Consider the following 14,623-nt stretch of genomic DNA (forward strand, 5'->3'; position numbering starts at 1 on the left):
AGGAGCAGCATCAGCACCAGAGATCGAGCACCGGAGCAGCCCACAGCAGCAGACAACGGCTGCAGCGGGACGGGCACGGCAGCGAGCGGAGCGGACATGTCGGGGACGGTGGGCGCACTCGCCACTGCCAGCATATGTCTTCAATTATCGCGGCCGTGTCTGGCCGCGATAATTGAAGACATATGGGCTTTGGTGCGCGTAACAGACACCAATAGGCCATGGGCGGAGCTACGTGACCGCCCATGACCTATTGCGTGTTCTGTTTTAGAAATACACGCACAAAAAGCCCAATAAAAATGGACCTAGGAAATGCACACGCACGAGCTGTGTGGAATTTCCAGGTCCATTTTTAAAACCCCGACTGCGCAGTGTACGCTAGGGCGAGACCTAAAAATCATTGGGTATTAAACAGAAGCAAAATGTAGACCAATAGTGTGGTTCTCTGTCGATATAAAGTATGTTTAGGACAGTGTTTCCATTAAGGCTTGGACCACAATGAAAAAGCTGAATACTGCAAAAATGTATGAATACAATGCGCTTCCGACACTTTTAAATATCCATTCATGAGAGTGTATCAGATGGTGCAAGAGACCAGAGACAGTAATCACAAAAAGGTGGGATCAGCAATATGCCGTTTGATTTCATTTTGGCAATGCCTTACCCTCAGGTTCATAGTGAGGATACCACGCATGTTATATTATTTTGGCAATGTATTGGGGAACTGGTCTAGGCGTACTTTTAACGAGTTGCCTACTCTAATGCAGGATAACATTTAGGGTTGCTCTGACTAATCTGATGCTCCCCTTCACTAAAAGAGGTCTGGGCATCCCAAATGTTGAATATTACTTGGTAGCACAGTTACAGTCCATGGTGAGAGAGTTAGCTGGCAATAAAGTAGCTAAAACGCTAATGGTAGTAATGGTACTGGGACAGATTGCATTGTCGACAACAAATGCTCTCCAATGTGGGTGACACAGCAACTTATTACTGAATCAAAAACCTGAACACGGATGACTGTAAGACCACATACAAACATGACCTGCCCTTGTGGTGTTTATCATTGTTAGAAATAACAGGAGAAAAACCTGCAAAGGGGATATGGACAGAGGAAGGAATAACCAGAGTGGTGCCCCTTCAGGAAGCATGATGACATAATTCAATTTATGAACAGGTGAGTTCGTTATAAAGAAAAATCTCCTCAAAGCCAAACAAAACATGGGAATGTGAGCATTAGCCTAATGGAACACTAACACTTTCTCTTGACATTAGGTGAAGGATCTAAGGCAATGACTTATGTCTACACATCTCTCCAGGATGAGGACTGATAGGCCACTCGATGACATCAGAGCCTGTTGGGAATCTGTTGAAGGGAGAAGAATCCACGATGATGAATAGGACAGAGCTAGGGTATTACCCACATTAGTATACAGAAATGTGCCCTTTAAATACATACATTTTAATTATTTGCACCAGACATACATGATGTCGGCTTCATATATAACTGACCACTCCTGATGCTTGCTGGAGATGTAAAACTTAAAGAGCAGTTTTCATCCGCATGACATAAGGTTCCCCAACTAGAAAACCACTGGAAAGGAATAATATTAATATTAAATAAGGTTACTAGTGGTTCGATTTTATTTCATCCAGAAATTTGCATGCTGGGAACCATGCGCTTTCTTAAAACGGATAAAACAGGATTTAAATTCATAGATCTAGCATTATTGGTCGCTAAAGGACAAATAGCAACACCTGGAAAGTTGCTGTCCTCCATAAAATAATTGCAGAACTGAAGAGATGACCAGAGGCCAAATGGCAGAGAGCAATTCGAGGGGTGGACAGAAGCAGCATCAAAAGCCGCATCAATGTAGGAGACCCTACTACTTCGACTCCATGAAAATGTAACTCAATAAATTGGTTGTTCTAATTTTATAGCTCATACAGCACTGGCGTAGTCCCACATAACGTATTGATTTGTTACGAGCACTTGGGAAGTTGGAATCTGGAAGCACCATGGACAATGTATTACCAACAAGTAAGAAAGATCTGTGGCTCGGCAAGCCATATTCCAACAGATTCAAAAGGAAATATCTTCATACTAATCCAATACATATTAACAATACTGATAAACTCTGCTAATATAACCTGCCAATTATAACATATACAATAATGGAGATAACTCATTATTCCTATTCTATACCTGACAATAACATATGCAGGAATTGGTAGCTAAATGTACCATTAGTGTAATCTATGTAAGATTTTAAATTAATATTGTTGGTGACACTCACAAAAAGGCACCGGTCCACTTGGATCGACTGAATCTACATGTTTTGTTGAGAACTATTATTGCTAGTTTATTGTACTGTAGACGTAAGATCTGAAGACCTATGCTGAAATATATTTGCGGCAATCTTATTACCATATGCAAGTTACGAGTTCCAGCATCAACTCGTCACCATCACTTTCTTACAATACACCAGAATGTTATTACTAATCTGCACACACAGGCTACTTTGATGTATGACAAATACATTGTTTTTCATAATCCGTTTAGCATGAATGTGTCACTCTACTACAATTTAGTTATGAAATTGATTTGTTTGTAGAGTACATTACCACCCAGGTGGTCTCTAAGAGCTAAAGCCAGAATATATTAAAATTAGCAGCAATTGTTTTTTAAAATTAGCAGTAATTAATGGGAGCTCTAACCAAAGTATTTATTGAGTAAAAATGTTTTAGCTCTTTCCTGACATGAACAGATTTCAGATGCATCAGTAAAGAATTCCACAGTCACAGTATCTGCAACATGCAAGTGCAGAATTTATGGTGTATGAAAACATTCCTGAACGGACAGGATGGCACTTCCATTTGATCAGCACAGCACAATTTATTTTGAAAGTCATCTCAATTATTTTAGGAAAGACGTCAATGATTGATATTGAATCTGTTGAATTCCTGCCTCCTACGGAATGAAAGAGGCAAGAGCCAACCCTCATGACTTGGGCCACTACTCAGCTAGCCAGGAAGGTTCTTCATGAGAAGGTGCGTTTTCCTGAATTGGGAATTAAGATCAGTACACATAGTCAGTTGAGCTATTCAGACCCACTTATAACTCCGAATGAAGCTACCCTGAAGCAAGATACAAAAAGATACAAGCAACCTTTTTCTGTCCTCCGGAACCCCATTGGCAAATCAATATCCTCTTCTTTCTCTACATTGCCGCAGCAGAACTTGCATTCTCCAACACGCTATTATAGTTTTGGTCAGTTAAACATAAATTGGTTAACAGCAGCCATACATGATGTCAGACGATTCTGACGAGATAATGCCCTGCCTTCTACATCAATTTTAGTGAGGCACGCAACAAAATCCCTGAAATGATGCTTGGGGAACATTAATGGCGCAAGAACCAAAAACATAAATAAGCACTTGATAAACTTCTGAGAGAATATCAAATCATTATTTTTGCAATAAGCAATGCAGCTGTCCACAATAAAAGGATATTTCGGTAATTTCATCCCAGCACAAAAAACAGAGAGGGTTGGGTGCCCGAGGGGGGACTGGCAATCTTCCTAGCTGTGGCTCTAAAAATAAACAGTGAACAGGTGGAAGTAGGCTACTTTAAAATCTTAGCAGTCAAACTACAGATGTGTCATAAAGATATCAAGAGACCTCTCCTGATAATTATTCTTTATATTCACCCAGATGCACGATCCAGGATGTTGATGCCCTTTAAACTGGTAAACAACTTTATATTGCCTACAAGACCCAACGAACCCAGGAATCTTAATTACAGGGGACTTTAACATTTATTTTATTTTGAAAGTTTTATAGAGCGCGAACAAGATCCTTGCAGATATCAGAGCGCTTCACACACATATCGTTTATATATACAACAAAGAGGTTACTTATACAGCAAATAAAGCAGACAGATCAGGAAGACAAAGCATCTTGTGCACCGTAGATCAAAAAGTGCACGTATGTTAACAAATACAAAACAGTTTTATTGTGCAGCCTTTTATGCCCAACTGTCTGGACTAGGTTTCGAGTTTTGGAAAGACAACATTGAGACAAAAACTGTCTGGGGTACTGTGAGAAAGTGGCTCTATATGTACTGGACCAAAGTAAGGTACAGTGTGTATAGAGTCCACAATCCCCAGAGGTGTAACAGAGGTTAAAGTCAGGTCTGGCCTTGCTCTCTAAAGTTGTAGCTTGGTCGAGCAGTAAAGCAGTACCAGAGGGCAGTGTAAAGCATTTGTTGCCCACACTCAGTCAGAAAAAGGTTTCACACACTCAAGAACTGAACTCAAGGCCAATTGTTTTTATATCCAAAGATATAGTTGTTTTATTTATAGAACCAACAGGTATAAAAATATACTTTTCTCGATAGGAGTACTCTCATGCAAAGAGGCAATAAACTTTGTAAACACAATAGGTACAATGGTTGCAGTAGGCAACACAATTCTAAGCACAATTTGGAGGAGCCGATCACACGTGGCTTCCTGGAGCAACTCTTTGGCACACTTAGGGAGGGCTTTGCGGCCCTCAGGCAAGACGTTGCCTCAGACATCAAACAACTTAGGACGCATGTCCAAGAAATTGGAGATCATGTGGACTCACTTGAGCGAGCAGGTGACCACAGGCATGAAGAGCTCACCGAATAGGTCAGAGAGCTACTGGACCTCAGGGACCGCAATAAGGAACTCCACCTCCGACTGATAGTAAGCACATTTTTAAATCTTAGAAAGTCACTTAAAATTAATTATTAGCAATTTTTAGTAAAGTTCTACTTTTTTTTTAAAGGTTTTAATTAATCATGTACAAATAAAATTTACCTTACCCTCCTCTGACTGGAAGACCTGGAAAACCGCTTGAGGCGGTCCAACATTCGTATTAAAGGTGTGCCCCTTCAGGCGTATAGTGGGAAATTGGAGGATTGAGTGGTACGCTTTTTTTGCCAAGCCGCGCCAGAGCTTGGCAACAAAGATATCATTCTGGATCGCACTCACAGAGCTGGGCGGCCAGCGCCTAACCCGGGTCAACAACAGGATATCCTCACCTACCTTCATTCGTACAAACAGAAGGAAGTCATAATGAATGCAGTCAGAGTTAAAGCAACCATTGTTTTTGAAGGCCTTCAAGTCAGAATATATCAGGCCCTCTCGCCTCTCACCCTCCAGCGGTGAAAAACTACGAAACCGACCACAAGCTTTTTATGGAGCAGACCCAGAGGAATCCAATAAAGACTTATTTGCGTTGCCCTGTGAGTTGCACAGGCCCTGGGCCTGTACAAATAGCATTGGTGTCCCGATAGAAGTCTAAATCGGCCTGAGGCAGGGTGCTCTTTCCCCTTGAGATGATGACCGATTGCCGGTCACTTGAACCCATACACGATGGTGTGTTTAATGCCCAACGGAGGGTGACCTCTTTTTTATATCTATTTTTTCAATGTATCCTCTATCTATTTCTTCCTTTCACCCACGCTCCTTTCCGGTTTGGAGAACACTCCTACTATCAATAGGGATAGGCTTTCAGTCAGGCGAACCGAAGGCACATGCTGTGTCAGGCTGGGTCGAGTCACAGCGTGGTAGGGACAGTTATTGGCAAATGGGGGAGGGGGGGAGGGCCCAAGGGAGGTTGGGGGACCGTCTGTTTCCTGAAAGCACCCGTAATGGGACCCAGGGTAGCCTCTTGATCCCGACCCTATGACGGCACTTAAGGTATTGATATTGAGCTTTAACGTCAGGGGCCTTTATTCACCTGTTAAAAGGCGCCCGCTTCTTGCCTTGCTGAGATACCCTAAAAGTGATATTTATTGCGGACTGGAAGCGCCTCCGGTCCAGATGGTACGACAGGCAATATTTTTCATCCATGTCGGGGAAAAGGCGGGAGTGGCAGTCCTCCTTGCAACACACTTTCCAGGCTCAGTCCTAGGCATACATGCAGAGGTACCAGGCAGGGTGCTGGTTCTGCGAATAGCAGTGGGGAATCACACCTACACAATTGCATCTATCTATGGTCCAATTGAACATCAAGAAGCACTCCTCAGGGACAGATTGAACTCTATCCAAGAGTCACCTGATGAGGACCTCTTTTGGGGGGGGGGACTTCAACATAGTACCAGACTCACAATTAGGTAGATCTGCGCAGCGAATGGGACACTCTGGGTCACTCTTGGACTCTATGATACCGAAACTGGGGGAGGAGGGACTGACGGACGCCTAGAGACACTGTTTTCACAACATTAGGGAGTTAACATTCTTTTCAGCGGCCCATCAACCTATGCATGCAAAGTTTTATTTTTGACCTCCCCACGGGTCACAAGGGACACACGAGAGGTCATGATAGGGACTGCTGCTCACTCGGACCACGCACCCCTTTCCCTGGAGCTACAACTAACCGGAGGACCCGCACCGCAAGACAGAGGTCATGGAGACTAAACCACAAACTGCTTACATATTACGCTACCATTAAAGATGTATGAGCAACAATACAGACATATTTAGAGATCAATGATGATGGCTTGACTCCGGTCTCCCTGTTATGGGACGCATTCAAGGCTGTCATATGGGATTTTATCCATTGCCGCAGGCTTGAATAGAGATAGGAGAGATAAACGGGAGCACTTAGAATCACAGAGCTGGAGGGAGTGCACTGCCGTAGGGGCGCGTTCCAAATTAGACGCCAGCTTAACACTGCATGACAGCAGCTGAGGGCCTTGGACTGCGATCGTGCAGAGTATTCTCTCTTGCGCACCATTACTACGAGGGGGGAAACAAAGCCAGGAAACTCCTGAAAAATATGCTTTGCTCCCAAACAAATGCACATCGTATTGTAGGGATCAAAAACTCCCAAGGTGAGATTCTCCAATCGGACTGTGAAATCGCTCCTGCTTTTGAGACTTTTTACACAGACCTGTACGCTGCGGACCGATTGGATCCAACAGCGGCCGAGACTTTTGTGCAAGATGCCCCAGTGGTCTCCCTCCCACCCCTGGATGCAACCAAGTTGGATGCAGAGGTCCTACGAGCCATCCGGGGACTTGCCTCCGGAATAGCCCCCCCCAGGGGGGGGGGGTTGCGGCTTCTCGGCTGATTTTAACAAAACCTTTGCCTTCGATCTTCCCCAGTGCGTGTCCGTCTTTTTAACTCCTTTAGCGACACTGGCACTCTAGCTCCAACGATGGCCATGGCAGCGGTGGTCTTGATACCCAAGTAAGGCAAATACCCGCTGGACTGTGCATCCTACCGCCCCATATCTTTACTAAACATCAGTCTCAAAGTATTTCTAGTATACTCGCAGCTCGACTGGCTCCCTATATGCAGGGACTTGTGGATCCAGATCAATCGGGGTTCATCCTGGAGCGCAACTGCAGCGATGGGACGCAGCTGATGTGCCACCTCTTGGACAAGATCCAACGTACTCAGCAACCTGCAGTGCTTCTCCAGGTAGATGCCAAGAAGGCATTCCATCGGGTCCACTGGCCATACCTGAAGCAGGTGCTGTATAGATTTGGGAATAGAGACAGATTTATGAGATGACATATATATCTTGACCTTTTCGGATCAGGAGGGGGACTCGGCAGGGGTGCCCTTTGTCGCCCCTGCTCTTTGCTCTACCCATGGAGCCGTTTGTGTAGAGAATCCGCCAAAACCCCGACATCTCAGGGATCAGGATGGGCGACAGAGAGCATAAAATATCGCTCCACGCGGATGACATTGTATTCTTCCTCACGCATCCACTGACCTCTCTGCCTCCCTTGCTGGGTGAAATTGAAACTTTTCAGCCAGGCATCAGGCTTTAAGGTCAACATCCCAAAAACACAGGGCCTTAGCGTGACCCTTCCTAAAATTGAACAACAGCAATTAGCGAAGCAGTTCTCATTTATGCGGGCTTCCCAAGGAGTCTCATACCTAGGGCTGCATATATTCCCCAAGCCCGACAAGACAACCGAGGTAAACTACTCTACACTTCTGGCTGAAATACGTCTGGAACTTCTGAAGTGGAAGAGGCACACAATGTCGTGGCTGGGTAGTTTGGCAGCCTTTAAAATGAGCCTTTTACCACTTATTCTGTATGTAATGCAGACACTCACGCTTCAGCCCCCGCCTCGGCTGGTGGCACAGTTGCAGAATCTAATCTGGGGCTTTATATGGGGAGGGAAGAGAGCACGGATGGCACGACACCTGACATATCAGAGACAGGAGGACGGAGCTTGGCGTTCTGCACTTGGAGCGATACTTTCACGCGGCACCACTATGATACATGATCGAGTGGTATAAAGTGGAATCAGAAACATTGGTGTTTTATTGACCGCTCGATCGCGGCTGTGCATGTTTGGAAGGTGCCCTGGCTCCCTGCGCATTAGGAGAATGGAAAAGAATACAGAAAGTCGCACAAAGCACCCAGAGAGATTCCGGTGAGACACAAGAATGGCTTCGCAGATGGGACAATTCAGTGTTTATGGACTGATAAAAATTAAAACTTGAGGGATTGAATACAGGGCCATACAATCGAATAAGGTGAACCTTAATAAAAATACGGATCGAGACACAGCGATAAGAGCCTGTTACTGAGAACAAGAAGGCACTTTTGCCAATTTTTTCAGAAAGTGACAAAGCCCTGATAAGAATCTGGGAACTGGTTTTCCTGGATTCGAAACGCGTCGGCATATTAAAAGGAGCACATAATGACACAAGGAACCAAGAATCTAGTTTTGCTTCGAGATAGTTCGAACTCATTTCTGCTATTAACGAAATTTGTCCTTTTTGGCGGTTTGTTGCTATTCTTTACTTTGTCTATAATTTGGATATAGATTCACTCAGTTAAAATCCAAAAAGATACAAGTGTATGTCTTTGTTTTGTTTTAGGATGTAGGATGTGAAGTATGTCTTAGCAAATATGTGGAATGTAAATGAGTTTTTTAAATAATGGTGTATTTCTCAGTATATGTTGTATAAATGCATTTATTTTTTCCTTTTCATACACAAATGTCATAAATAGTGATATAAAAAATTGAAACCAAAAGGTATAAATAAAATACCGGTGTAAAATGAAAGTATTTGTGTTTGACCAAAAAACTGACAGTTCAAAATCGTAAATGGTATAGGCAATCCTCTTTGCTTACTGGCTCCCTAAGAGGTACCGGTCGGTCGGAGTCAATCTCTTTTCGGCCCTGAGAACCACTCTTGGGGTGTGGGACTGGGTGCAGGAGTCTTGTGGCCTCTCAACTTCTATATCACCACAGACTCCCTTTATAGATAATCCAGATTTCCCTCCGACAAATATAACGGGATAAGGAATGAAAAAGTGGTTGCATTGATAAAAGACCATGAATCCCTTGGGTTTAGACTACTGAATGGGAGGTACCAGTAAGACTGTGTGCCAGCATGGTCTTATTACTCAGCAGGGGCACACTCCACAATAGATCATCTAGTGGTAACTCTACCAATACACAGTCCAATTTTGTCTTATCAGATTATTAAAACAGGTTAAAGTGAACACGGACAACAAATCATGGAGCTCAAAGCCCAATGTTTTACCAGAGAGCGTAACCACAACAAACTACAGGTAGCTATGTTGGTTGGATTGCACGATAGAGTTAATTGGGACCACTGCTTTTACTCTCGAAAAGTACTGTTTGCTCTGCTTAGTAACAGGAAACAAACTGTTGCATTAGGCAAACATAAATTTACACCTTATACATTGCCTTGTGGAGTGTCACAGGGACCATCATTGAGCCCCACTCCTTTTAATGTGTATGTGGCAAAGTTGGCCCCTCTTATTAAAAGCTTTAAGATGGATGTTACCTCTTATGCGGACGATACAGAATTGATAATCACTGCGGTCAATAATGGCTGGTCAGGTCCGCAAAGATGTCGAGACTGTATTGAGGCAGCCAGCTGTTGGATGAGCAGGCACTGTCTGAAACTCAACTCAGGAAAACTTGAGATTATCACATTTGGGAAGCCCTTTCCATTATGGGCCCATAGTTGGTGGCCTTAGCAACTTCCTCAACCTCCACTTCCGGTTCCCGAAGAGACAAACTTGGAAGTCATCATAGATGACAATCTCAATATGGGAGCCCAAGTGTCAGAGGTGGTTTCCTCAGCCTACAACATACTAAAAATGGTTAGAAAAATACTGCCCGATAACCCTGACTACTATAGGAAAAACGTGATTACTGCACTAGTCCTATCAAAATTGAACTATTGCAATAGTCTTTACTTAAACTTGCAAGAAAAGCACATAAGTCAGTTGCAATTGGTGCAAAATGCAGCTGCCAGAATGATCCTGAAGTTACCTAAATGCCATTCCATCTCACATGGATGTCGCAAACTACATTGGCTTCCAATTCACAGCTGGGCAGAATTGAAAGCCGTATGCCTTGCACATAAAGGACTGTATAATACAGTCCCAGAGTTTCTTAGGAATGCTTTTAAATGGTACCCCCTAAAAGAGATCTTTGCTCCGCAAACTCCAATACCCTAATTATTCCCAAAATCAAAAAAGCAAATTTGGGGAGGTAGGAGCATCATCTATGGCACAGCACAGGTAAGTTATGGAATAGCCTTCCATCACACATCAGAGCCATTCCTTCTTTGTTGGCATTCAGGAAGGAGATTAAGACCTGGCTATTTAATAACTAAAACATTTTTTTCTAGCATGTCTTCTGTTTAGATGGCGCCAAGACACCTTTGGGTAGTTGCGCGGTTTAAAAATTCCATGACATAACATGATTTTTAAAGGATATCCACGATCCAACGGCTTTGTGGACACTTTTTAAAGATAAACTTTTGGCTACCTACTACTCAAAAAACAGATACAAGACTTCAAAAGGATTAACAGATCTGCCTCTAGTCGCATGATAAGGAAGAACCACAATCGAATACTGAGATTAGCTAAGAGGGATCCAGGGAATTGTGAAATTTAACCTGAACTTAATCTTATAAAGAATATACCCGAGAACAGTTTGGGAAGAGAAAACAGCAAAGAAACATGAACCCTAGGCTAAATCACTGTATATTAGTTAAAAAGAAAAACACAAGGGGTTTCTGGGAAATGGTTAACAACTTGAACAGGGATCCAACTACAATTATGAGCTCACACATAGCAGAAGCAGGTTGGGTTGACTTCCTTAAGCATTTTATTAAATCCTCGGAGGACACAGTCCCCGTAGCTATATGAGGGAGAGTAGAACTCCTATAGAACTCCTGACAAACCTAGATGACTCCATGATCAGTTTTTCTGAGGAACAAATCTGCAAAATCATCCAAAAGAGCAGACAAGATGGGCCCCAGGTCCGAATGGAATACCAAATGCACTGTACAAAACCAACCCGGCCTTTTGGGCGGACAGACTGGTGGCCGTTTTAAACAGTACCCTCTAATTGGAATCTCTCCCGGCCTCATGGAAAGTCTCTATAATCACCCCCATTTTTAAAGGGGGGGGGACCATTACTGCCCAGAAAATTATGGTTCAATAACGCTCACAGATACTAAGGCAACGCAGTTTACAGGTCTTCTTTAAAAGGATCTTCTACTTTGGGAAAAAGAGTAGCACACCATTCTTCCTACCAAATCGAGTTTCGTACAAGGGGACAGGATGGCAGATGATATTTAATCTTTGTGGGTAATTATGGGCAAGCAAAATCTGAAAAATCAACCTCTTACTCTTTCTTTTGTGGATTTTAAATCCTCATTCAACTACATGCAGCGCAACCTCCATTGGTGGATACTGGCTTCCTAGGGAATCCCCGCAAATCTTTTAGAAGTGATACAGCGGTTATATTCAGACACCTGGACGGGGGTGAGGATTGGGGGTGTCTCTTTCCGGTCCTGGAAAATAATAACTTTCCAGGGATCAAAGCAAGGCTGTGTACTTATGTTGTACTTGTTTAACCTTTTCCTAGCAGATCTGACCCTAGCCCTGGACGGCGTAAATGCACATCTTCCTAAACTATGAGGTATGTGCATATCGAATCTCTTGTATGCAGATGATGTGATAATCCTAAACCAAACGAAAAACGATTTACAACAACTCATTTACAAGCTATCTTAGTATTCAAAAGCGAATGGAATGCAGATAAGGGAGAAGAAAACAAAAACAATATAAGTGAGCAAAAAAACTGAAAATGTGCAAGTGGTACCTACAACAAACAGCAACATCTGGAGTTGGTCAAGACCTACAGATACCTTGGAGTCCTATTCAAGGGCTCCTTCCAGCAGCAAAGGCAAAACCTACAGAGAAAGGGTAACACGTTACTCGTTGCATCTCGTACTTTACAGTGAAGTGTGGCTCAATGGTTAGAGCGGCAGACCCTGATGCAGTAGTCTGGCCGGGACCAGGGTTCAATTCCCGCCTCGGCGGGTCTCTGGCTCAATTTCCTCGGACCTGATAATTCTCGCCTCGGTGCCTACTCTAATCATGAGTCCCACTCTGCACCTCTGGGCAATAGCTTGCTTAATCTCTACAACGGCCCCAACAACGCTGAGGATGCCTGACTTCACCTTGGGGGTGCCCAGGAGTGGGCTCCTCACAGAGAAAGGCCAGGAAGGGTTCCTCGGCGGTATTCGTACAAGCGCCGAGATGCCTACGGGTAGTCGTGCGCTATACAAGTGCGTAATCATTTCATTTCATCTTTAGATGGCCCTGATTACCTGTCACTGCTAAAAGTATTAGCAGCCTAATTACCAACGAGAATAGGTTTCAGTAGGGAAGTAGTACGAGGGAGAGATGCAACAAGTTCACAAAAACTTTCAGTACACTTTCCGTCTGCCCTAATAAGTCTCTAAAGCTCAGATAAATCTTGAGTTTGGCCTACTGAATCAAACCATTGGAAGGGAAGGAACCTACATTAAAGTATGGAAACAAATACAATCAACTACTGAAAATCAACGTTGTCAATCTCTTACGCAAGAAGTTCAAATAAGCACAAATGCACCTTCCAGGCAGAATTTAGATCTAGCCTTTGACGATCTAGGCGTTCGAAAATGATGAGAAAAGAAAAATGCCCCTAGAGGCATTTAGAAAAAGCGATCAACCGTATCACGAAACAAATCTCTGTAATAAAAATAAAGAGGCTCATTCAGTGAGATGTTATGCATTCATGATTTTAAATGATATAAAAACCTCAGCCCTATCTTGAGACTGGGTGGTCAAGAAAGGAAAAAGATCTCTTTATTAGGTATCAGTTTGTCCTCTTCCCAGGTCTTTCCCATGTTGTATCCTTGCCCTGGAATACAAAAAGGTCAGTTGTAGGCTGTGTAAATCTGGGGGAAGAGAACATTATCCATATAACCTGCCTTTGCCCTGGCCTGCTACATGAGAGGAAGGGTTTGCTTAAAGCACCCTTCAATCAGCAAGGAATCCGCTTGCGCATGCAAGCTGTGATTGCATGCTTTAAAGCAACGGATACATCCCTTAACTGTAAATTCACTACATTTTTAAAGCAGGCGGACAAAAAAAACTAGGAATCCGCGAGACTGTGTAGTTTTAGCTAATTTTATGATTCCTTTTATTTTATCACAGATATGTAACACTATAATAACGAGTTGAGCTTTTACACTCCATGTTCCCGTATCCTTTATGACATGAGGCTGGTTTCATAAAAGTTAAAGTAAGCAACTTTTTTTAAAATAATTACATACAACAAGTAACTTATTTAGTCAGTTAGATGAGGGAAACAAATACAAAGACCTCTCCACCTTAAGGCATTTGTTAATGGGAACGAAATAAGAATTTCGATAAGAAATGATAAGTTTGTTTAGTGAAAATGAAACATGATACATTTGAACATTTGCACAGTGAATTCTATAAGTGTATGGGCACTTTACTTCATACTGTAAGATTTCTTTAATGAAACGAGTGAGAAATGAGAAGATGCTAATGATATGCTTGTTTGGAAATGTTGTATTTATTGTTGAATGATTCTCTGATTTATTATTTGTGTAATTGTTTTAATTATGCGCTTTTCTAATAAACTGAAACTACATCCAAATTGTAGGTTTACAATTTTGGGGTAAATTACCTCCATGGAGGAAGTAAATTGAAAGAATAGTAAAGTGAGGTCCCCAGAGGAATTCAGATGCCTTCTGTTTATCAAGTCTGACCACCAACTGGAAGGCAGGACTGTGGGTCTGATGTCCAAATACGGGCACAGGGAGTAAAGGTAAGGGCTCAAGGTAACGCTTATTAAAGAAAAAATGGCCATAACTAGGAAGTGATATATTTAACCAATTGCATCTTGGGATATCTTTGACTTACCGGCTTCTATTTTTGGCAGTTTATTGGAAAAACGTGCCCACAAAAATTAGTAGAAAGGATTAAATTAAAGTATCACCTAGCCCTGTAGCATCCTCAGAACTGCTGTCAAAAAGGATTGTCTAGTGTCAGATCCAAAAGCTCCATGAAGAACTTTACACAGGATCCCATTAAAAGGCCTGACATACAAGTGCCAAATTACTTCAGAATAGATATTGGCAGGATCCGAACCCTAAAAAGCATGACCTGATATTGCAGGAAATTAGTCCTTCTGGAACTTTCTATCACTCTTTGTGGAATATTAGGATGCAGTTCAAAACGCATACAAAATGATCCCAGAAAATAAACCTGGGTGCAG

General features: G+C 42.8%; 1 protein-coding gene across 1 annotated transcript in view; it reads right to left on the reverse strand.

Moving 5' to 3' along the window:
- The window catches only part of ALG14 (ALG14 UDP-N-acetylglucosaminyltransferase subunit), a 319,292-nt gene that overhangs the window by 178,715 nt on the left and 125,954 nt on the right, over window positions 1–14,623 (reverse strand). The window lies entirely within an intron of this gene.

The sequence above is a fragment of the Lissotriton helveticus genome, chromosome 1_1, assembly GCF_964261635.1.
Source record: "Lissotriton helveticus chromosome 1_1, aLisHel1.1, whole genome shotgun sequence".
In the NCBI taxonomy this organism is placed as follows: domain Eukaryota; kingdom Metazoa; phylum Chordata; class Amphibia; order Caudata; family Salamandridae; genus Lissotriton; species Lissotriton helveticus.